Raw genomic sequence first — 26382 nt, 5'->3', positions numbered from 1 at the left:
TTCTGTGGCTCCCGAGCGACGCTTGTCTTCAGGGATCTGGGAAGGGAAAAGCAGTGCCTCTGGAGCAAGAAGGCTACCGGGGAAATCCTTGGAGAAATATTCTGCCTTCTATGGCATGCCATCACATGTCCTGGGTGACATCACTGCATTATATAGTACGTTCGGGGTCATTCTTGTGATGCCACGTGCATCTGGGGGGGCATCAATGTGCCTTGTGAGGGGAAGCGGAGAGGCAGAAGGATGCCTCCTCGCCCCAGCACGAGGTCAGAGGAGAAGGAGCATAAGGCCAGGCTCCCTTCACACAGAGCACACTGTGAGTTTCTGGCTGCCCAATGCACTCGAGGATGGGGAAGGAGGCCCTAAGGAGCTAGAAGCAGGGTCTCGGGACGGGGAGTAGCCTTCTGACCTAGAGCACTCATCTTCACAACCTCCAGGGAGTCAGAAAAGAAATTCACTAGTTCAGAAATTCATTAGAAAATTAGGTCTTTGTGTCCACTATCTTCAGCCACCAAAGGTGAGGCGGTTGGGGTGGGGAAGAGTCCTCATATCAGACAGATAATTGCTCTCCCCATTTCAAAGACTTAAGGCACATCTCCTTCAGGAAATATTCCCTAAGCCCTCCTCTCCTCCTCTCTCCTTCCCTTCTATGCCGCTCTTGCTTTGCTCCATCGTTCATCCTCCCTTCCAGCCCCACAGCACAAATGGATAGATCTGCATATATCTGTAATTATTTATCAGTTTATATTAATGTCTGTCTCCCCCTCCGGACAGTGAGCTCGTTGTGTGCAGGAACTTATCTGTTTATGTTGTACTCTCCCAAGCATTTAGTACAGTGTTTCGCACACAGTAAGCACTCGATAAATACAACTGAAGAGACCGACGGAGAGAGAGATCAAAGTAGAGCTTCCAGAGAGTGCTTTTGGAAAAACCCAGAAGATGCAGGCTATCACGGCATAGTAGAGCGTGGAAGTCAGAAAGTCATGGGTTCTAAACCTGGCTCCACCACTTTTCGGTCGTTTGACCTTGGGCGACTCACTTCACTTCTCTGTACCTCAGTTACCTCATCTGTAAAATGGGAATTGAGCCCCACAGGGGACAGGGACCGTGCCCAACTTGATTTGCTTGTATCCACTCCAGCACCTAGTAAGGTTTCCGGCACATAGTAAGTGCTTAACAGATGCCACAGGTATTACTATTACTATTACGTCCCCATTCAGCTTCCTTTCGGAAAGCTCATCACCCCGAAGACAGCGTCCAGCCATCTTAGACCCCTGGGGCTTTGGTCAGAGCCTGTGCTTTGAGTCTCCCGATGCTTGAGAGAGGTGCCATTCCTTCGTTGTAGCCCACAGGTGATTTATTTTTAGAGCACTCGGACCTGTCCTTTTCCACGACTACAGGGTCCGGCAGAGAGGTACGTGCTTTCATCTGAGAGGGGTTCATATATGGCAGCCAGCTCCAAAGCCAAGTATTTTGTGAGAGCTGCCTCTGAGGGAATCCCAAGCCCCTCTGCAGGGAGAGAAGCCAGACTCCAAGGTAGCTCTGTTCTCCGGGAAACAAGCCGCACATGGCTAAGCCACCTTCGTTTACCCGGCCTTGTAGATAACGATCTTCATTTGAACAGAACCTCAAATTGACCTTGATGTTTACAGGCTAAAGAGAAATACTGCAGCTCGAGCCATTAAGTGGGCATGTAAGGACAGGGAAGAAAACCCTCACAGCAGAATGATTCTTGTGCCCTTTTTCAAAATAAAACTGCACTGCTGACAACTTCTTATTGCAATGCAATTTACTGCCGTGAAAAGAATGTTCCAATGCCTTTTTATCCAAAGTGATGTCCTTTGGAAGAAAAAAAAAGAGGTAGATGTTGAAAAACAAGCAGTTAAGGCAATGTGTCCTAAATACACAGAGCTTTGTAAGGAGAATTTGGAGACGGGATTTTTTTTTTTAAAGGTTTTTGTGAATAGCTTTCTTACTCCTATTAAAAGCTCCATAAACAACCACCTTTTAAAGGGTCGCTTTATGAAAACCAAGTTTATTTTTCAACCAAAAAAAACCGAAAAAGGTAGCCTGAAACATCTTATAGATGAATCCACCGCCATTAACCATACAAATCAAGTGAGGATTAAACCCTGTCTTGATCTTCATAACAACCTTCAGTTGTGTGTGATCCCACAATGAACCTGTACTGTGTCTTTTTTCTGACATAATTGATAGGAATGTAGCTCTTTAATGACTTTCATAGTTTTTGTTCTTCATTCCTATTGATTACAAGTCAAGCTCATTTACCTTGGGACTCCTGGTTAGAAACGATTGAGGATCGGTGGCGAGAAGATCGGGGCTGGCAGGGATGGTGTAACCATCTAAAAGTCAACGTGCCTCATGAGACTGGGAAGGTAAGTAGCATCGAGTTGCTTCCACTCGTAAATGGAAGCAAGAGCTTCCACCTCCCAAGGAACAGAAAGACACCTTGGAAGTGGACAGGCAGTGGGTAGTCCCCCAAGCTATAAGAACAGTGCTCTGAACACAGTAAACACTCAGTAAATATGATAATAATATTGCCAGTTGTTAAGCGCTATGTGCCCAGCACCGTTCTAAGCGCTGGGGAGGATACAAGGCGACCAGGTTGTCCCACGTGGGGCTCAAAGTCTTCATCCCCATTTTCCAGATGAGGTCACTGAGGCCCAGAGAAGTGAAGTGACTTGCCCAAAGTCACACAGCTGACAAGCGGCAGAGACCGGATTTGAACCCATGATCTCTGACCCCAGCCCGTGCTCTTTCCACTGAGCCACGCGGCTTCTCGACTAAATATGACTGAGTGACTGGTTCTGTCTTTAGCAAGCTAACGTGGGCAAACAAGGCATGTGTACTTCATCCTGCCACCCTCCATCTACTCATTCACGACCTTCCGTGCCCTCTAAAACCAACATGGCCTAGTGGATAGGGCAGGGAATGTGTCCGCTTATTGTCGCATTATACTCTCCCCTCCGCTTAGTACAGTACTCTACATAGAGTAAGTGCTCAATAAATGATTGAATGAATAGAGTACGGGCCTGGGAGTGAGAAGGATCTTGGTTCTAATCCCGGCTTTGCCAAATGTCTGCTATGTGACCTTGCGCCTGTCCCGCAACTTCTCGGGGCCTCAGTTACCTCGTCTATGAAATGGGGATTAAGACTGTGAGCCCGATGTGGGACAGGGACTCTGTCCCACCCTATTTGCTTGTATCCCCTCCAACACTTAACAGAGCGCCTGGGCACAGAGTAAGCGCTTAACAAATACCACAGTTATTTAATAAATTCATTCAATCATAATTACTGAATGCGCTTACTATGTGCAGGGCACTGTACAACACAATAATAGACACATTCCCTGCCCATAACAAGGTCCCAGTCTAGAAGTGGGGAGCCAGACATCAATCTAAATGAACTGCAGATATGTGCCTGAGTGCTGTGGGGCCGGAGGTGGGGAGGGGCAGAACAAAGGGAGCAAGTCAGGGCAGCTCAAAAGGGAGTGGGATAGGAGGAATGGGGGTGCTTAGTCTGGGAAGGCCTCTTGCGGGAGATGGGCCTTCAATAAGGCTTTGAAGCCGGGGAGAGTAACCGTCTGTCAGATTTGAGGAGGGAGGACGTTCCAGGCCAGAGGCAGGAAACGAGCCAGGGGTTGGCAGTGAGCCAGGTGAGATGGAGGCCCAGTGAGAAGGTTAGCACTAGAGGAGCGAAGTGAGAAGGCTGGGTAGTAGAAGGAGAGTAGTGAGGTGAGGTATAGGAGGGGGCAAGGTGGTGGACTGCTTCAAAGCCAATGGTGAGGAGTTTTTGTCTGATGCGGAGGTGGGTGGACGACCACTGGGGTATTCTGGGGAACGAGGCGACGTGTTCTGGACGATCTGGTCAGCATAGTGAAGTATGGACTGGAGTGGGGAGAGGCATGAAGTTGGGAGGTGAGCAAGAAGGCCGATGCAGTAATCTAGGTGGGATAGGATGAGTGACTGGATTCATATCGTAGCAGTTTGGATGGAGGGGAAAGTGCAGACTGTAGCCATGTTGCGAAGGTGGGACCGACAGGATTTAGTGATGGAGTGAATAGGTTATTACTATTATTAGACAGAGCACAGCAGGCAAGGATGAGAAAATGAAAGCAGGGACTCTCCCCTCTTGCAGCTCGATCTTCACCTCCTCTGTGCGGGCATGGAATCCCAAATCCATGAATCTCTGACTCCCTTCGCCAACAGAAACTGCAGCTGTGTCATCATCTGTAAGAGAGATCTGGAAGATGTCCAGATCACTGAAGCCACAAAATGAGAAGTGCTGTGCACTGGGCTTTCCTTCATTTATTATTATTATTTCTATTATTATTAATGGTTTTCATTCTTAAGCACTTACTATGTAGCAATCAATGTACTAAGCACTGAGGTAGATATAAGTCAATCAGGTTAGGCATAGAGTCTGTCCCACATGGGGCTCACCGTTTTAATTCCTATTTTGCAGGTGAGGCACAGAAAAATAAAGTGACTTGCCCAAGTTCATACAGCAGACAAGTGGAGAAGCTGAGATGAGGACCCAAGTCCTCTGATTCCCAGGCCTGAGCAAGCTCCCATTAGGCCATGCCGCTTCTCTGCTTCGTCCCACCAGTGTTCCGAAAGGAACATCTAAATCCTCCAGGAGTGCCCTTCTCCCCATCTTCACAGGCTCCTAAAATTACATTTCCTCCAGGAAGCCCACTGACTTTACTATTTTCCCTCCCTACTGCATTATCCATCCGCGTGAGCTCTCACCCCCTAGTCACTGATCAACACCTCAACCCCTCCTAGACTGTAAGCAGCATGAGGTCAAGGATGTCTGTCCTCTCCCAGGTGCTTAGTACACTGCTCTGCACACATCAGGCACTCAAGTTAGTAATAATACTACATGAATACCTACTGGGTGAAGTTGCACTAAGTATTTTATAAACAGAAATAATTGACATATTCCCTCCCCATAAGGGAAGGTGGAGATAAAAAAAAAAAAATTACAGAGTAGTCATGAAAGATGATTTATTACAAAATTAAATATATAAAGTGATGAGGACTTGTTTTTTGTTTAACTTTTTTTCTCCCCAGGAGGTCTCAGATCGCTTCTAGTTTTTGCCTTCACAACAACCCCGTGATTCCCTGCTAGGAATAGCCAATGGGTGAATGTGATTAAGGGTGTTGGCAGTTAAGCATGGAAGGCTTTTGGAAGGAGTGGGGCTTCTAAAAGGGTGAGCTGTGATTGGTCTGATGTGGGGAGGGAGGGATGAAGTTGCCAGCGGGGCAACAGTGTCACTAAAGGAGCACAAGTGTTGGAGTCCAGAGGCTGTGAGAGCTGGAGATGTGGGTTGGGAGGAATGAAGACAGAGAGTTGGGGAATAGGGGGGACCCTGAAACTGACAGTTTCTTTGATCTGGACAGACACAGGGAGCCTGCGAGAGGTTTGGAGCCCCTTCTGGGAGCGGTGGGGAAGAAAGGAGGCCCATAAAAGCAGAAAAAAAAAAGCACCTTTACTTGGAAACCTCTCAGTTTGAACTCCCAGAAAATCAGACTAAAACGTGTTTTCTCTAGACTGCTCCCTAAGGGCAGAGGACACCAACTCCTCCAACTCTGTTAGACTGTCCACATTCAAACTCTTAGTTCAGTCCACCGAACTCAGTAAGATCTCACTAAATACCACTGATTGCTAGTCTGCCCTGCTCTTCGTCATTCCCTCTATAACTTGCAAAATTCCAGTTTCAAGTTCAACGATAGCGGGAGGAAGAAGAGGAGGCCTTGTCAATGCTATGCCATCAATGGTTCCTGAAGACACAAAGTCGCGTTCACTGGTTGGCCCTCTTCAGCTTCACACACATCCACACACACCCAGGCCTTCTGAGATGTTTGTTTCCAGAGCTTTTCCATTATGAAAATCTACTAAGTGATCTTCCAAAGTCTTATCCTTCTCTAAACTAGAGATAGGAGAGTGACCGTGAAACTGCAAAAATGCGGAGCGATTAACATCTGGAAGACATCTGATTATAGTAGACCCCGGTGCTGGTATTTGTCAGGCTCGAATGCTGGGAGTGGCTTGTTTTCTCCAACGCAGGAGCACGGACTAGTGGAAAGAGCATTTATAAATCACAGGCACATAGGCTCTTAGGATTGGAAAGAACCAGAGGTAGGCGAAGGACAAGCGACCCAAGAAAAAACGACGGCTAATTTTTTTTTTTTTTTAAGACTTCCTGAGTGGAACTTCCATAAGTTCTCTTGGAATACAAATGTCAATCAATCAATGGGATTTATGAATTGCATAGCCTAGCCTAATGTCACCGAATGACTGCTAATGTCATCCACGTCTCTTTTTTCAGTCCAAACCACAGTATTTACTTAGCACCTGTGTGCAGACCACTGTAGTAGGTTACTGGGAGATTACAGCAAAGTCGGAATTAATCCATCAGTGGTATTCATTGTGTAGTAAGAGTGGGCAGAGAACTGCACTAAGTATTTGGAGGATGAATGGAACTAATACTCCTAGCAAGGATATAACAGCAACTATTACAAATGTGTCAGGTTGAACAACTGAATAAGGTTTTACGTATCCACGCGGAGAAGTGACGTGGCCTAGAGGAAAGACCATAGACCTGTGAGTCCGATGACCTGAGTTCTAATGCCGGTTCTGCCGCTTGTGACATTGGGCAAGTCACTTAACTTTTCTGCGCCTCAGTTTCCTCAACTGTAAAATGGAGTTTAAATCCTACCCTCCTACCTACTCTGTGAGTCCCATGTGGGACAGGGATGTGCACAACCTATCATATATCTACACAACCACATGGTACGGTCTCTGGCACAGGGTAAGCACTTAAATACCATAATTATCATATCCATATGTGCCTACATTTTGAGGAGGGGCTTGGTGTATACAAATCCTAAGGATGGTTTCGTTTTGATGTGGAAAAAGATGTTCTGGGTGGCAGGGATCTTTGACTTCAATTATTTTCCAGTAAAAAGGAAAAAAAAAAATTTCAGTCCAAGACAAAAATGATGTGATAGAAAGCATTTTGAAGACACTGAGTTGATTCAGTTACCCCATGGCAACATGTCATTAAAGGAACCGATTTTTCAAAAAGGACCCAAGAGGGTTAATTTTCCTCAATGCAGAAAGCATTTAATGGGAGTTATGAGAACTAAATAGCCAAAGAATGAGATGAGACTGGTGCTCTCATCCCTGATTCACTTCAGTTGCATCCTCCATGCTGACAAACAAACATCATTTTTCATCAAATAATAGCTGGACTGTGTTCTCATAAATATTCTTTGCCTGTAGCAAATTGGGATAAAGTGACATCACTTGTCAATCATAGCTATTGGGTTATTCCAAAGAGATCAGGACATTCACTGCTCTAGGAAGCCTTTCCTGTTGATCCTCAGAAAATACTCCTACCCCGAAATCTGGTAGGTTGAGATCACTCGACCACTGTCTTTTCCTTGATCTCTGATTCGCCGGAATGGTGGGTGGTTTTTCATTGTGCACCTACCGTTCCAGACAGAAGATGACACTAATAATAGACTGTGGTATTTGTTAAGCACTTACTATGTGTCAGGCACTGTGCTAAGCGTTGGGGTGGTTACCAGCAAATCAGGTTGGACACAGTCCCTGTCCCGAGGGAAGCTCAGAGTCTCAATCCCCATTTTACAGATGAGATCACTTCTCCAGGCCTCAGGTAAATGACTTTCCCAAGGTCATACAATAGACAGGTGGAAGAGACAGGATTAGAACCCATGACTTCCCGACTCCCAGGTCAGTGCTCTCTCCATTTCGCCATGCTGCTGGTTTAGAAAATAGGGCTACCTCCCACTTTCAACAGCTGACTTCAGATTCCCCCAGCCCCATCAGAGGAGCAAGTTCCAGGGTTATCACCGTGGAATTTCCCCGTTGGACTCTTCTGCCATTCCTGAACTATCAATGGCCCCGAACCTTTCGCCAAAATTGAAAGTAACTATTCTGCTTTCCCTTCGGTCTCATCCTCAATTGAAACAGTTGCAAATAACTGTGTAAGTGTGGAGAACACAGACCCTTTCGGAAATTGGAATCATGGGTTAGAAAGAAGTTACTCTCCTAGATGGTTAATGAGATGAGCACAGAAAACCAGCTTGCGTAATATATAAAAAAACAAATATTAAAATCTTTTGAAGCATATGTATGAATTTATATAAACAACATAAAATATTGTCATTTGGTTCAACAGTTTAAATTATATCTAGCATATTTTTATGTCTTCCACTTATTCATTTTTCTCCCATAGTAATTATTTAACTTCAGAATCATAATGTTTAAGTAATTACTTATTCTAATTACTTTAGGCAATGAAAGATATTTATACCTTTTTAACAGCAAATTCTTAATTAGCATATTTTCATTAATCAAAAGATGAATAATTTACAAGCACAGTTACAGATACGAATTATTTGAAAAGAGGCTTTGTCCATAAGGAACAAGAACGGGAATGTCTATTTTGCCAGTTTTCCTGGGCATAAAACCTAGTGAGGGTACGCGTGCAGGCAAAAATGAAATTGCAACACCAATATCCATATGCCCCACGGCGAAGACGGTGGAAAAACTGTTCAGTGAGTAAAATCGGACAACTCTAGAACGTTAGCTACCTGTGGGCAGGGAACAATGTCTGCCAATTCTGATATATGGTACCCTCCCAAGCACTGAGTACAGAGCTCTGCATACAGTAAGGATTCTTTATGATTGATAGTGTTGGCATTTGTTAAGCACTTACTATGTGCAGAGCACTGTTCTAGGTGCTGGGGGAGATACAGGGTCACCAGGTTGTTCCATGTGAGGCTCCCAGTCTTCATCCCCATTTTACAGATGAGGGAACTGAGGCCCAGAGAAGTCAAGTGACTTGCCCACAGTCACACAGCTGACAAGTGGCAGAGCCCGAACTCGAACCCATGACCTCTGACTCCCAAGCCCAGGCTCTTGCCACTGAGCCACGCTGCTTTTCTATGTAGAATGACCCTCAATGCGTACACACTACACAGAGATTAACTTTGCAGCTCTGAGCAATAATGGAAGCTCCACACATAATAATAATAATAATAATAATAATGTTGGTATTTGTTAAGCGCTTACTATGTGCAGAACACTGTTCTAAGCGCTGGGGTAGTTACAGGGTAATCAGGTTGTCCCACGTGAGGCTCACAGAGTTAATCCCCATTATACAGATGAGGTAACTGAGGCCCAGAGAAGTGAAGTGACTTGCCCACAATCACACAGTTGACAAGTGGCAGAGCCAAAATTTGAACTCATGACCTCTGACCCCCAAGCCCGTGCTCTTTCCACTGAGCCGCACTGCGTAATTAGCAGAACTTCATAACCGGAAGGGCTTTGTCAGGGGAAAGAGCCCTAGGACAGAGTAATGAGACCTGGGTTCGAGAGCCGTCTCTGCCACTAGCTTTCTGTGACTCTAGGCAAGGTCCTCAACCATTTTTCTGCTTCAGTGTCCTCATCTGTAAAATGGGAAACAAAACAGATTGTGAGCCCTGTGTGGGACAGACACGGTGTCTGAGCTCAGGCTTGAATCCACTCCAACGCTCAGAACAGTCAACCCCGAATAAAATGTCAACATTCTTATTCGCCAGGGAGATAAATTAGGGCTGAGGACAACTTTCGATCCTACTCACCCTCTTTCATGCAGCTCCCATTTGCAGATCCAACGAGGGATCTGGAAGATGGCGTCAGGATATGATCATCTGGGAAACTTTCATCTCAAACTGCCGAGAGCACATCCAGACTCCTTGAATCAAAATCAATGGTATTTATTCAGCACTATTTGCAGAGAACTGTACTCTAATCACTTCTACACAGGGCCCTAAGTGCTAAAGATTTAGAAGGAGCCCTCAGAAGAGGACAAAAAAATGATTAATGAGACACTCCATCAAAGTCAATCAAGCACTACATATTGATAGTTGACAAGAAGGCCAAGTTCATGCACCAGCCCAAGCCTGGAACATCCTTAATAATAATAATAATAATAATGTTGGTATTTGTTAAGCGCTTACTATGTGCCTAGCACTGTTCTAAGCGCTGGGGTAGACATAGGGGAATCAGGTTGTCCCACGTGGGGTTCACAGTTTTAATCCCCATTTTACAGATGAGGGAACTGAGGCACAGAGAAGTTAAGTGACTTGCCCACAGTCACACAGCCGACAAGTGGCAGAGCTGGGATTCGAACTCATGACCTCCGACTCCAAAGCCCATGCTCTTTCCACTGAGCCACGCTGCTTCTCCAATATTACTTAATACTACCACTGAGATCCACTTTAGCATCTCCCATTGGCGGCCAAAAGATTTGACTGAAATGTGGAATGGTACGAGGTGGTTAAAAAAAAAAAAAAAGAACTGAATCAAAAAAGCTACCGATTCCTACAGGAAGCTTTAAAAAAAAATCAAGACAGTGGAACTCATACAGTATTAGTCTTCAGACCACGTTGAACGTAGACAGGGAACTTGTTGAATTACATTTTCTATACGGCTGTGAGATCCCTACCCCATATGCCACATACTACTTCTAGAGAGTTCCAGGGATGTCATTTGCGTACAGTGAATGAGGAAAATCGCTCAGCCGCATTTACTGAGCACTTACTGTGTGCAGAACACTGAGTGCTTGGGAGAGTACAATATAACAAAGTCGACAGGACACGTTCCCCCTGGCCACAATGTGTTTACAGTCTAGGGGACAGACACTGATGTAAATGAAATATGGATAGGAACATAAATATGGTAATAATAACAATGTTGGCATTTGTTAAGCGCTTACTATGTGCAGAGCACTGTTCTAAGCGCTCGGGGAGATACAGGGTCATCGGGTTGTCCCACGTGAGGCTCACAGTCTTGATCCCCATTTTACAGATGAGGTAACTGAAGAGAAGTGAAGTGACTTGCCCACAGTCACACAGCTGATAAGTGGCAGAGCCGGGAGTGGTAGGGCTGAGGGAGGGTGAATAAAGGGTGCAAATGCGATGCGGACCGAGTGGGAGAAAGGAGCTCCCGGAATTCGGTCAGACGGCCGGTTCATCTTTCTTGCGGAGACATGCAAGGAGAACTTTTGAATATCGGGTACCCAACAGCTGCCCTTGGGTGAGCTGAAATGAAGAAATTGACAACTGGGAAACGGAACAAATACTGTAAAGACGCCCCAAAATGAAACCTCGAATGATACGGTTTAAGAGCGGAGAGCTGGTAGAGAGCCATGGAAGAGGAGTTAGCTCGGCCTGCGGCAGAGCAGAAATTGGGTAGTCGTCTTAGAGCAGAACTGCTGGGGAGGTTGGGACAGACACCCACGGAACTGACCGAGGAGGGAAAATGAGCCAAGGACACGGGGAGGTGTGGCTTTTTGGGCTGCTCCAGTAGGGGCAACTAGACCTATCAGAGAGAACTCAGTTCCTGAGAGCGATGGTGATCACCAGAAGAGTCGAGGACCAGTTAAAAAATACATCCCCCCCAGATTGCCATCACGCTTCCTAGAAAGGACAGGGGTAACTAACACTTCCTACGTGGGGCGATTGGCAGCAGGACGGAGAGACACCAGTTTCAGGTCAAATGCTTCATTTCCCTACGCTACTGGACAATATCCAGGGAGACACCCGGATTACAAGATGTAAAGAATTAGGGGTGAAGGGGCTGCAAATAAGCGCTCATTAGAAAGGGTGAAGCCTAAACAATGCATGTGTGAGAGTTTTTAGATGAGTTTGGTGTTCTGTTGCACACTGCTCACCCCCTTCCTTCGCCACCTCCATTTGAAACCTAGGATGGCTATTTCTGAAATACCGTACAAAACTCTCAATATATTCCATTCCAACAAAAGGGGCCATTCCCAAAACGAGGTTAGAGATGACAATCAAGATACTTTCTGCAAGCTCGCTGTGGGCAGAGAATGTGCCTGCTAATTCTCTTTTATCGTACTCTCCCAAGTGTTTAGTAGAGTGCTCCGTACATACCAAGAGCTCAATAAATACCACTGATAGATTGATTTCCACACTTCACAAGTGTTTTTTGTTTTTTTTTTTTTAAAGGGGGACTGTTTGCCTCCAATTGGGAAAAAGAGGAATTTATAACATAAGGACAGCTTGATTTTGGCACAGGGCTTGAGCATTACATCTGTTCTACATGTATTATGTTTGGTGACAGAAAAGACAAACTATGATATATAGCAATTTAGAAAAACACATAGAAAGCGTGATAAAGCACTCAGCTGAAGGAGCCAAACAGTGAAGAGCAAAAAATGAGTCTAGCTCTCCATGCTGATATAAACCACACCCTTCTCAAGGCCTGGTGGTGGATTTACAGTGGAAGCCCCCGTGGGCAAGAAATGAGTCACTTGCTAAAAATTACTACCGTGAAAGCCACTACCTTAGTTCCCAGATTAAGCTCTCATTTCCTCTTCTCCCAATCTCTTCTGAGTCTCACTCGCGCTCTGTATTCACTCCACTCTCAGCAGTTATTCGTATATCCGTAATCTATCTGTATCATGGGCATCTCCCTCTCTAGACTAATCTCCCTGTGGGCTGGAAGTATGTCTACCAGCTGTTCTACCGTACTCTCCCAAGTGTTTAGTTCAGTGCTCTGCACACAGCAAGTGCTCAGTAGATATGCTTGATTCTGGCTCAGAGATCCGGGTAATATTGGAAGGTTAATTTGAATTGCTATTTTTAAAAACAAAACATGCAAATTGAAAAGTTAATATTTGGTAAAGAATCAGAAGTGGGCCATAATCTTATTTATTTATTTTAATTTAATTTTTTTTGGGGGGGTAAAAAGAGGATTTCTATACATTACCAAAGGTGGGTATACGTTATGAACATTTCTTCCCTGTTAATGTTTCCCCAAATAATTGATTTTGTCTTCTTCAGTTAATAGCAATGATAATCAATGATAATAACTGAGCCATCTGTTAAAGAAGCAGCATGACTCAGTGAATAAAAGCAGCGTAGCTCAATGGTAGAGCATGGGCCTTAGAGTCAGAAGGACATGGGTTCTAAACCTAGCTCTGCCACATGTCTGCTTTGTAACCTTGGGCAAATCACTTCACTTCTTGATGCCCCTATTACCTCATCTGTACACGGAGACCGTGAGCCTCATGTGGGACAGGGATTGTGTCTAATCTGATTTGCTTATATCTACCCCAGCGCTTAGTACAGTGCCTGACACTAGTGTGACCTTAACAAATACCACAATTATTATTATGGTTAGCATTGTTATTATTATGAGAGTGCAGGCTTGGGAGTCAGAAGGAACTGGGTTCTAATCCCAGGTCTGCCACATGTCTGCTTTGTGACCTTGGGCAAGTCACCCAGCTTCTCTGTGGCTCAGTTACCTCATCTGTAAAATGGGAATTTAGACTGTGAGACCTATGTGGGACAGGGACTGTGTCCGACCTGATTTTCTTGTATCCACTCCAGTGCTTAGAACAGTACTCGGCATATAGTGAGTCCTTAACAAATGACACAATTATTATTATTGAATACCTATTATGTGTCCAGCACTCTCCAAAATACAGTACAATCTGATTGGCCACAATCCTGTCCCACATGGGGTTCATAGCCTAAACCCCATTTCATAGATGAGGAAACTGAGGCATAAAGAAGGTCGGTAACTTGCACAAGGTCACTCAGTAGGCAAATGGCAGAACCAAGATCGGTACCATGGTCTCCTGACTCCCAGCCCCATGCTGATAATCTGAGAACCAAATTCTAAACTGCAGTGAAGTAACCACAGAGTTAAATTTGTTCACTTCGCTCATTAATTCTAACTAGATAGTCTCAAGAAGGGAACAGCGGTTTAGTTTTCTCTGAATTGGATGATATATGGTATGATGATATGGGAAATGGCTCAGAAGGAAAAAAAAAATACCTATCCCATTAGTTCATAAGCAGGTCTACAATAGAACAAGAGAAAACAGACGTTGTAAGTTTACATTCGTATTTAATCGTTGATATTTGCCGAGTGACTGTAGTACGCACGGAGCTGTAATAAGCCCTTGGGGGAGAATAACAAAAGTAAGAGAGGAAACAGCGTGAGAATGCTGATGCGGTTTTATCCGCGGGGTGATGCTAAGCCAGGAGTTCTCCATCTGATAGGCGACGGGGAACTGAATACTTTCCAAGCCGTTCTGGGAATTTGCCACTATGTCTTCCCAAGAAAGATGTTTATGACCTCAGTTGAGCTGTGAGCAGTAGCATGATCATTTAGCAGACCAGTGGCCCAGACACTTGTCAAACATCTGGATTTTCCAGTTCCCCTCAGCCTTCAAAGTTCTCAGTCTCAGAGTCAAGGGATAAGAGAGAACTGAGATGCCATTTTTTTCAGGCCAACACGGGGTCCGGGCCAAAGTTCAAGGGATCATGCTAAACTCGATAACAAGGCTGAGGCCATTGCAGTAGATCATATCAATGATCCATCCACCTCATTGTTCTGTATCCAACAGCATCAGTATGATTCTTACGGGGGCCATATCTCGGTTGCCCTTCTCAACATTTATCCTATTTATTGTTTTTTTTTAGGAATATCCCACCCCACATCCGCCAAGTTGCCTTTCTCAACCTGTGATGGACCACTCAACCAGTAATTTAACCAAAAACTCAGTCCTGCTCATATATTCTACCTTCCCAACGTTCTGGATTAACAAATTTCATACTCTAACTGCTCCCCTGATAAAAGAATGTTTCCTATGGTTTATTTTGGGTTTACTGTGCTCAAGTTTCAATGGGTATCAGTCTCCTCTACTGTGCTGCACAGTACTTCCTATCTTTGTGTTTCTGAAATTTACAAAATTGAATATTGTTACGTAACAATGAGTCGCAGGAAGATAGACACTGGCAACGGATTTAATTTCTAACAAAAAAGAGGAATCTGCAATGAAAAATGTCAATCCCATCGTCGGTGGGGTCAAACCATCTACCTGCCCCACCATTAATTGATTTAATTTTGATGGCTACTAGAAAGGGGTTTTTCTGTGCTGTGCATTTCTTCAAGAACCCAGGAACTACATCTGAGCAGAATTACCTGTCCCTAGGAGGATAATAATCATAATAATTGTGATATGTATTGAGAGCTTACTATGTGCCAAACCCTGTTCTAAGTGCTGAGGTGGATATAAGCCAATTGGGCTGAACGCAGTCACTGTCCCACAAGGGGCTCACACTCTTAATCCCCATTTTACAGATGAGGGAACTGAGGCTCAGGGAAGGGAAGTGACTTGCCCAAGGTTACAGAGTAGACAATTGGCAGAGCCGGGATTAAAACCCAGGTCCTTCGGACTCCCAGGCCTGGGCTGTGCCCACTCTGTCCACTCTTTAACTTAGTCTCTCACTTTTTACTTAAGCTTCAAATTTATACTCACCTCCGCTAAACCTTTTCTTCCAATCTTGGTTTCTTGTGTTGGTATCCAACCGGCATTTAAATAAAAGCATCAGTCTAAGCAGAAGAGCCAAATATTTTTTAGCACCAAGCCTGAATGGATCACGGAAGCACTGAATGGATCACGGAAGCACCGTGGCTTAATGGACAGAGCCTGGGCCCAGGAGTCACAGTACCTGGGTTCTAATCCTGGCTTAGATACTAGTCTTTCTGACCTGGGGCAAGTCACAACTTCAGTTTCCTCTTTTGTAGAATGGGGATTCAATCCTATTCCCTCCAAATTAGACTGGGAGCCCCATATGGGCCAGGGACTGTGTCCAACCTGATTATCTTTTATTCACCTCATTTCTCAGTACAGTGCTTGGCATATCGTAAGTGCTTAATACCATAATAAGCATGCCGGGGTAATGATTAGAGAAAAAGAGCCAGCCTGCTGCCTGCGAATATCTGGACTGGCATGAATGGTCAATCATATTTATTGAACGCTTACTCTGTGCTGAGCACTGTACAAAGCATTTGGGAGAGAACCATATGATAATCAACAGACATTCCCTACCTACAAAGAGCTCACAGTTGCTGCTGGAGGAAGTGGAATTAATCCATCAGTGGAATTTATTGAACATTTACTGCATGCAGATCACTGTACTAAGTGCTTCGGAGAGTACAATATAGCAGAGTTGACAGACACGTTTCCTCACCACTGGAAGCTTATGTGTAACACAGCAGATCAAATGAAACATATTTTTTGGTTCCAGCTGTTATTTGCCTAGGTCCCTGCAATTGTAACTGAAAAGTGTCTGCTTATTAGAGGAGTTGTTCTTCAGCTATGAAGCTAAATGCTCAAGTTTATTTTTTTTTCATTGCTTATTTTGGGTTGCATGGTATAAGTCATATAGATTTTTTTTTTCATTTACTATCCTATAAAATAGGAATTCTGTTCGTTGCATTCATTCCCTAAAATATCATTTCAGATAAAAACTAAAAAAAAAACACCCAAAACCTAACACATTGAGAGCTTACTAATTGACTCATAAGTTTACATAGTATGTTTTTGCATAACCCTGCTTTCTGGGAGAAGAAGACAGTGGCTTTGTCACATTCACCTAGCACTGTTTTTTCATTTACCTCCTTGTCTCTCATTCATAGTACTATCTGAAACCATGCATCACATAATGAAAAGATCAGAAATTTGGGTTCTTGGGTGAAAATTGATTTCAGTGTACTCAGATCCCAGAGTAGGAAGGCATTTCTCTCTAGACTCTAAGTTTGTGGTGGGCAGGGAACGCGTCTTGCTTATTGTTCTATTGAATTCTCCCAAGTGCTTGGTACAGTGCTCTGCAAACGGTAAGTGCTCAATAAATATGATTGAATTAATTTCTCATCCACATCGTCTGTCCTCTGGGATCCCTTTTAATTTTTTTTAAATAGAGAAAAATCCTATCTATTAGTATGAGATGAGGATGTACGAAAACCCAATTCATTATTTGGCTGGTTTTCTTCCACAACAGCCTGGTCTCAAGATGACTTTCACTCCCCTACTCAGTGGCGTAGACTTGGCCCACCACTTTTCCAGCTTGAGTAGGTGTGTTACCATCCCGGCCCCTCTTACTCCCTCTGCGTTCAGAGCACTGTACGAAAAGGTCAGGCTCCTGTCTCTCCCCACTCCAGTCCATAATTCACCCTGCTGCCTGGATCATTTTTAACAATGATGATGATGATGATGATGGCATTTGTTAAGCACTTACTATGTGCCAAGCACAGTTCTAAGCAGTGGGGGAGATACAAGGTAACCACGATGTCCCACGTGGGGCTCACAGTCTTAATCCCCATTTTACAGATGAGGTAACTGAGGGCACAGAGAGGTGAAGTGACTTACCCAGAGTCATACAGCTGACCAGTGCCAGAGTCAGGATTAGAACCCATGAGCTCTGACTCCTAAGCCCGGGCTATTTCCACTGAGCCACGTTGCTTCTCTAATGTCTTTCTACAAAAACATTCAGGACATGTCACCTCACTCCTCCAAATACTCCAGTAGTTGTCCATCCACCTCCATATCGAACAAAACCTCCTCACCATTGACTTTAAAGCTCTCCATCACTTTGCCCCCTCACCTCAACTCACTTCTCTCCTTCTACAACCCAGCCCACACGCTTCACTTCTCTATTGCTAATCTTCTCACTGGGCTTCCATCTCGCCTATCTTGCCCCCGACCCTTTGCCCACGTCCTGCCTCTGGCCTGAAATGCTCTCCTCCTTCCTCGAATCCGACAATGACCCTCCACTCCCTTCAAAGCTTTATTGAAGACCCATCTCCTCCAAGAGGCCTTCCCAGACTAAGCCCCACTTTTCCTCATCTTCCCCTCCTTCTGCATCGCTCTGACTTGCTCCCTTTGCTCTTCCCTCCTCCCAGCCCCACAGCACTTATGTGCATATCTGGCATTTTATTTGCACTGCTGTCCGTCTCTCCCTCTCTGGACTGTGAGCTCATTGTGGGCGGGGAATGTCACTATTGCTATGTTGTACTTTCCCAAGCACTTAGTACAGTGCTGTGCACACAGAAAGCATTCAGAAAATTTGGGTGAATGATGAATGATAGCAGTTGGAAGCATACAATAATAATAATTATGGTAATTTTTAAATGCTCACTATGTGCCAAGCACTGTTTTTAGCGCTGGGGGAGATGTAAGGTAATCAGGTTGTCCTGTGTGTGGCTCACATTTTACAAATGAGGTAACTGAAGCTCAGAGAAGTTAAGGGGCTTGCCCAAGGTCACACAACAGACTAGTGGCAGAGTCGGCATTAGAACCCCCGTCCTCTGCCTCCCAAGCCCGGGCTCTTTCCACTGAGCCACGCTGCTTCTACAGTTAGAAGATTCGATCCCTGACCTCAAAGAGTTCAAAATGTAGCAGCGGAGACAGACATTAAGAAAAACGCTATAAACATCTGGTCTGATCATTGCAACCACCTCCTTCTCTCCATCCAAGCAAGTTATTGCTCTTTTCCTGATGTTTTTCCCAGGTACACAAGTACCCAGAGGGCCTAAAAGAAACTCATAAACAATTGCTATGGAAGATGTGTAAGCACTGCTCATATGTTGCTTACCTATAAAACCGAGGAATGAAAAGCTTTTAACCCTCTCGGTCTGTTTTCAAGCAATAACTTTCTCAGCAGCTTTGGACTTGTTTTTATGTACGTCTCCTCCATTTTCCTTCATATCACCTTGAACCCCTTAAGAGGTGACTGACCTGATTAACTTTTTCCTTCCCCGGTGCTTCGTTTAGTGCCTGACACATCATAAGCACTTACATTCCACAAGTATTATAAAGATTATCATGATACCATCGTATGTTCTATTTTTAGAAAATTGACTATCATGGGTTGTTTTTCTCAGTCCTATGTTCCTGCAATTTTCTTTGCTCATCTTTGTCCAGAACAAAGAGGTCCAGTCCTTGTGAAATTGGAAATGCTCCCAGCTCAGCAGGGCCTAATGGCTACAGCATGGGCCTGGGAATCGGGAGGACCTGGGTTCTAATCTTGGCTCCGCCATTTATCTGCTGGGTGACTTTGGGCAAGTCACTTCACTTCTCTGTGCCTCAGTTCCCTCATCTGCCAAATGGGGATTGAGAGGGTGAGCCCCACATGGGACAGGGACTGTGACCAACCTGATTTCCTCGTATCCACCCCGTGCTTAGTACAGTGCCTGACACATAGTAAGTGCTTAACAAATACCACAGTTAATCCTCTAAACTCTCAGCTCATTGTGGATAGAGAATATGTTAGTTTATTGTTGCATTGTACTCTCCCAAGCACTTAGTACAGTGCTCTGCACACAGCAAGTGCTCAATAAATACAGTTGAATGAATAGGAGCCCCTCAGGTGGTCTCTAGCTTGCTGCAATCTTTTTTCTTTTTTTATATTTGTTAAGCGCTTACTATGTGTCAAATACTTCTCCATACTGGGATAGGTATACATTAATAAGGTATAATAAGGTATTAATAAGACACAATACCTGTCCCACATGGGGCTCACAGTTTAAGAAGGAGAGAGAACAGAGATTTAATCCTCATTTTATAGTTGAGGAAACTGAGGTACAGATAAATTGTATCTTGTCCAAAGTCACATGGCAAGCAATTGGCAGATTCTGGATGGGAACCCTGGTTCTCTGACTCACAGTTCCAGGCTCTTTTCTACTAGGCCATGAAAATGATTGCAGAAGGAAATGTGGTATTCTGGGGGGGATGTGTCCATGGAGTCGCTACGGGTCGGCACGACAGCATAAGACACGATGCTTTTGAAGACAGGGGAAAGTTGGAACGGTTTCCTTGGGCACCACAAATCTATTGGTGTCCTATGCCTCTACGCGAAGCTCCCCAGGAAAAAAATATGCCTATCTAGTGGATTAGAATTGCTGCACACACAAAAAGGGCTTAATGAATACCATTGATTGATTATCTGATTAGACTCAAAAGGACATCCAAGAATTGGCTTCCTGAGACTCAGAAATCACTGCCATCCACTCTGAATTAAAGGGGTTCAGCAGAGGGGTTGGGGTGCACCTTGCATATAATTGGGGTGTAGGGGATGATAGACTCTCCCTTCCTTCTCTCCAACACCACCCCTTCCCAGATTTCAACCACAAAAGGTAATTTCCACAACGTTCACCTCCTTCTCCTCCATCTGAACAAATGGCGGAGGGGATAGATAGGTTTCTACCCAAGTGACACTTAAATCGCGGGTTTTCTCTGACTGCATTTTTAATATGCTGTTGGATTTCAGATCAGGCTTCAATTAGTTGGAAGAGAAAAGTTTTGATTTTTTTTTAAAAGCAGTTTGTCAACTGTCATGTTTTTCTTTGTCTATCTATCCTAGGTTATAAGATGCTGTCCATTCTGATGTAGTTCAGGATTTATCCTGGCCGTGAGAGATAACGGTTAAAGTGAGACATCCAATTTCACTTACAGGAAAATAATTCATCCTCTGCATTCTTGCCTCTTCCTGAAATAGCATTAAGCAGTTCAGTAGTGAATAATGAGAAAGAGCAGGAAGAGATTGGCTTGCATGCCAAGTATAACATAGGACATTACAGAATAATACACTATTTTTAGAAGACCTATTTCCTGTACATTCAAAGCACATTTCTCTGTTGGTATACCTTATCTACACAGAATACAAATTAAAACCAAAAAAAAAAAAAGAAAAAACCTCTTAATGAGGCTCCCAAATGCTTTACCATTCTCACGTAATTAATCTTCGAGACACAAAAATCAATTAAAGAGATATTTTGAGGATTGAAGTTAAATGTTTAGCTAACATTTCCACTGTTATGTCTCATTTTAGATTTTATACAGCTATAATTGTTTAGATACTATGAAGTAAGAATTGTGAAGTAGAATTTTGGTTAGCTCACATATTTTGGATCAGTGGACTCTTCCCACTGTTAAAGGATATGTGAAAGAGAAAAGGAAAATTGCAGCCATTCTAAGCAAATTAAATGTTTTTTGAGTAGGAAGCCAAGAAAATCACTTTTTTAAGTGGACCGTCAGAATATGTATGTGGGTTTGTGTGTGTCTCTTTGTGTGGCTGTAGGTGTAGATGTGATGGTTGGTTACTTTGTTTCTGCCTGAGAAATTGTCTTTATAGCTACAGGGAATAATCATCATTTAGTGATACCTACTGAACTGGTAACTTCAGAGACTGATTATTTTTGTTTTATTTTTTAATTTGGGGAGAACAAACTTTCAAGAAACTCGGAAAATATGTGTGGAAACACTGCAAGAATGTGAGCTGAGTGTTTAAAACCAAACCAACAACTAACGCCTAATGCATTCTTGAAGAATGTAAACCACGGACACCACTATGACACCTCTGAAGAGAATAGAGAGCCCCAATCAAGCCGATTATATTTATTGTTTGAGGTTATGTCATACAAGATGTGAGAACTATAGGATTTCCTTCCTCTAACCACAATCGAGTAATAGTATTTATTGCATGCCTACTCTCTGCATAAACACTTTAAGCTTTTGGGAGAGAACAGTAGAGGTAGGAGACATGATCCCTGCCTTCAAGGTGTTTATAGTCTAGCAGGGACCCAGACACTAAATTAAAATTAATTTAAATTTAATTTAATTTCAATTAAAATTACAGTTAGGAAAAAGATGCCATTGTCTCATAATTAATCTTTGAGACACAAAAATCATTTAAAGAGATATTTTGAGGAGTGAAATTAAACGTTTAGCTAACATTTCCATTTCGATATGGACTGTCTCCAACCTGATGATTTTGTATCTACCCCAGCGCTTGCAACAGTGCTTGTCACATAGCAAGCACTTAACAAATACCATCATTATTATTTTATGGGATAGGGACTGTGTCCAACCTGATAAACTTATATCCACCTCAAGGTTTAGAAGAGTGTTTGACACATACTAAGTGCTTTACAAATGTCTTAAAAAAAAGCTGCAAAGAATAACCCAAGTTGAAGTCTGAGGTCCAGGTAAAATGGGTGCCATAAAACATAAATAGCCTAACCGAATTCTTTGTGGCTAACTGGCATCTCAGAGAGCCTTTTCAAAAAGAGAGCTACCTGTATACGGAGAATAGGAAATCCCATGCTAGGGAGGGAGGGAGGGATAGAGGGAGAGAGAGAAACAGAGAGAGATATTTCCCCAAAGATGTTAGAAAGCTACTCAAATTGATTTTTTTAACATTCGGATCAAATGAATTAGATCAAATTATAGTGGGTCACACATGATGCTTTTAGTACAAATCCATAAATTTGGTATAAATTTACTAATTAGATAACATCCACTCCAAAAATCTGTAGGAATTTGCAATTTTACCTATAAGAAATTAGTTCATTTGGAAATTAGCTAGACTGGTGAGTCTCTACTTCTCCTAAAACCTGAATGATCCTGAAGCATTTATGTCTTTAAAAAAAAAATCCCAATTCATTTCATATCTGGCAGATTAAAAGAACTTTAAATGTTATTTATGCTAGTGTAAAACATTACTCACGTTCCTTCAAAGCCTTATTAAAAATCAAATCTCCTCCAAGAGACTTCCCGAACTAAGCCCCTCTCCCTTCTGTGTTAACTACGCACTTGATACCTCACCCTCAGCATCAGGTACATATCCCTATTTTACTGTCTCCCCATCTAGGCGCTAAGCTCCATAAGGGCTGGAAACAGGTGTACCAGCCCTGTTTTATTGTATCTTCCTAATGCACTTAGTACAGTGCTCTGCACATAGTAATCACTCAAGTGATTGTTTAAAAAAATTGACTTCTTGTAAAATCAGATTTTCAAATTTTAAACCGAGAGAAATATTCACAATATGATTCAGAAGGTAATTTTAAGTGAGCCCGCAGATTTGAAAAAGTCATCGGGTTTCTACCAACTTAATAATGTAATAGATAGCAATAGATCATAATTATGGGGGGCTTACTGTGTGCCGAGCACTGTATTAAGTCCTTGGATGAGTACAAAAATACCAGAGTTGGTAGACACATTCCCTGCCCACGAGAAGCTTATGGTCTAGAGGACAAACTTATAGTCTAAAAGGATTCTGAGAACTTTTGATTTGTAATGACTTTAAGTTACAATAGGTCATTACATGTCAGAGGGTAACAGAACACTTATTAAGATAAAGAATCTGAAATCCCACGACTTCACTTGATGTTTTTCCAATCGAATTGCCAGCAATTATCATGGCATTTCTAAACCTCCGAGTACCAAAGAGAGAAATAATCCAACACGGTCACCTACCCATCGAGGAATGGATAACAGAGGAGGAGATAAAGAGTGTCTAAATGTCTTGGAGGAGTCGTGGCAGACATTTCCAGACCAATGGCTTTGATTGTCAAGATTCTGCTTTTGGGAATCTTATAGCAGTTCTTTACTAGGGAAGTCTGTAGGCAGAAATGCAGATTTCTAGTGCAATTGTTTCCTGAAGTGAAAGAATCTATGACAATACTGTGTTTAACACCATAACATGGATTTTTGACAATAGAGAGCCAAAACAATTATAGCGTCTGTCTCCCCTGCCACAATGTTGGCTTTCTGAGGCCAGGGAGTATATGTACCAAGTCCTGTTCTCTCCCAAGCATTTGGAACAACGCTCAACACACATAGGTGCTCAGTAAGTGCAATTGATAAAAGTAGAACGGCAATCTCATAATCAAAATCTAGGAATCTGTGCAGGGAGCGGGGAGACAAAGGGACAGAAACGGGATGGTTCATAAGTCATCTCTAGGACCTAGCTTATACTTCTTGGGAAAAAAATCAACCAACTCTTCCCAATAATTCCCAGAAGCTCACTGTGGGCAGGGAATGTATCTGTTATATTGTCCTCTCTCAAACACACAGAACAGTGTTCTACACATAATAAGGGCTCAGTAAATATTATTGTTGATTAAGCAGCATCACAGTCTGCTGTTTCTGCTTCTCCCATTTCCCATGTGTATGTGGGTGAACTGTCATCAGCAGATCTCCACATTTTTGCGACTGAGACCTGATTGATAGCAATGCAGTAATGGGGGAAAAAAAAGAAAAAAAAATCTACCTGTCCTGAAATTTGGGGTCTAAACTATTTAAATATATATATAAATAAAAGAATGCCGATCAAATCCCAGTGCAGAGGAAGCTATGTGGACCTGCATAAACATCCATTACGTTTCAGTTATCTTTTAAAGGTCTTTTGCCAGGTATGTGTTCTTTCTCTTAGCAGCTGAAAGCACTTTCCTCCTAACCCAAATAGTTCTCTACTCAAATAGGAGCGTGAGCAGGCAGGCACACACATACACAAAGTACTCAAGCAAATATCCCTCTTAGGAGCTCCACGGCCCCAGGCAAGAATGAAATATTGAAAGTGGAATGACTATGATGTGCATCCAGCAATAAAATCAGTTCCATAAATTTCATCCCTAGCCCCACATAAAGAGCTGACCCATCTCCATATGATCTTAGTAGATTTTTTTTTTCCCTTCCAGGCCCGGGTTTATCAGGCAGATAATTTCTTTCATCATATATATATATATATATATATATATATATATATATATATATATATATATTTAGCACCATTTCATCAACTATCATTATCACATCGAGTGATCTTTATGGGGAGATCTAACAACTGTATTGCAGTCTCCGAGCGTTTAGTGCTCTGCACACAGTAAGTGCTCAGTGAATACCATTAATAGTAGTTGTGGCCATTCATCATTGCAGTATTTGTTAAGCACTTACTGAGGTAGAAACAAGATACAAGATATCTGTTAAGACCTGGGGTAGATACAAGATAAGTCGGAACCAGTTCCTGACCCATAAGAGGTCCACAGGCTGAATAGGGGGGAGAATGGGTTTTTAAGTTCACATTTTAGAGTTTAGGAAACTGAGGCACAGATGTTCTTCCTCTTAACTTTATTTATTGCCATTGTTCTTGTCTGTCCGTCTGCCCCGATTAGACCGTAAGCCTGTCAAACGGCAGGGACTGTCTCCATCTGTTACCGACTTGTTCATTCCAAGCGCTTAGTACAGTGCTCTGCACATAGTAAGCGCTCAATAAATACTATTGAATGAATAAACCATAACTGGTGAGCTGTAGGTCTGCAGAGCCAAGAAAGGGGGTGGGGGAGGGAAAAGGCTAATACTAAGAAGTTCATCATCATGCAGGATCCTGATGTTCCATGACCAAATGGTTAAGTTTCCCAAGTTTTCCCAATACGTGAGCTTCACCACTCACTTCAGGTGCATCTCTGGAAGGGAATTAGGGAATGTTCTGCTAATTAAGACAGTTTGGATGCAGTGCAATGCAGCATCAGAATACTATTGTGAATTCATTCATTCAATCGTATTTATTGAGCGCTTACTGTGTGCAGAGCACCGTACTATGTGCTTGGAAAGTCCAATTTGGCAACAAATAGGGACAACCCAGTGACGGGTTCACAGTCTAGAAGGGAGGAGACAGAAAACAAAACAAAACGAAGTAAACAAGCATCAATAGCATGTGAATGAACCTATGTGAATGAACTTTGGTGGATTTTCCATGTGTATGCATTTCCATCACCAGGTTATAGGATAACTAAGCATTCTTAACTAACTTGAATGGAGAGATTAAGCTTCAATTTCATCAGCTTTCTGCTTGGCATTAGATTGCTAATAGATATTTTTTCAGCTATGAACATGAAAATGAACTTCAAGAAGTGAAATTCTTCATTAAGAACACATAAAATATTTCATTATATCCAAAAGTACATTTTTATCGGACCATGTAGTATTTATAAAAACTTATTTGAAAAATATTAACCTTGGGACAATTCTTTGGCTCTTGAGAATATTTTTTGACACTTTCACGATATTTCTTAAGGGAAACTATACATTGCTTAGCACTCTTTCACTTAACAGTCCATTTTCATGACAGTATAATAATAATAAAGATAATGGTATTTATTAAGCCCTTACTATGTGCCATGCACTATTCTAAGCACTGGGGTAGCTACAGGGTAATCAGGTTGTCCCACGTGGGGCTCACACTTCTAATCCCCATTTTACAGAGGAGGTAACTGAGGCATAAAGAAGTGAAGTGACTTGCCCACGGTCCCACAACAGATAAGGGGCGGGGCGAGGATTAGAACCCACATCCTCTCACTCCCAGGCCCGGGATCTTGCCATTAAGCCATGCTGCTTCTCTCCAAGCAAGCTGAGAGTGGTGTCTTATTCATGAGACATCTAAGCCCCTTCAGTACAGTAATGAAAATACTTAATGGCAATGCTATCCACAATTGTCACATAAACTTCCTTCAGCTGTTTGCGTGTGTCAGTAGCTTTTTTGTTTTATTACATTAGACATTCACAAGGTACTCTTCGAGTCCACTGATGAAGTTGTAAGCTCTTCTCTAGATTGTAAGCTCTTTGGGGAAAGGGCACGTGTCTACCAACTCCATTATACACACCCCTGTCCCAGAGGAGCTTCCGGT

At 43.0% G+C, this 26382-nt stretch overlaps 1 long non-coding RNA gene across 2 annotated transcripts in view; it reads right to left on the bottom strand.

Annotated features, from left to right (window-relative positions):
* LOC114806598 overlaps nt 1-26382 on the bottom strand; it is a 71641-nt gene that overhangs the window by 20204 nt on the left and 25055 nt on the right. The window contains exons 2-3 of one of the 2 annotated variants that reach the window (XR_005659521.1): nt 9678-9790; nt 5059-6099 (exon numbers count right to left, since the gene is read on the bottom strand). This is a non-coding gene — a long non-coding RNA (uncharacterized LOC114806598). Of the gene's footprint in view, nt 1-5058; nt 6100-9677; nt 9791-26382 lie in introns of those variants that run through there. The other variant, XR_003754641.2, reaches the window with a different exon arrangement.

The sequence above is a fragment of the Ornithorhynchus anatinus genome, chromosome X1 (genome assembly GCF_004115215.2).
Source record: "Ornithorhynchus anatinus isolate Pmale09 chromosome X1, mOrnAna1.pri.v4, whole genome shotgun sequence".
NCBI classification, from domain to species: domain Eukaryota; kingdom Metazoa; phylum Chordata; class Mammalia; order Monotremata; family Ornithorhynchidae; genus Ornithorhynchus; species Ornithorhynchus anatinus.
Note: the sequence above shows the minus strand (reverse complement) of the source record. Positions and strands in the feature narration are given on the sequence as shown.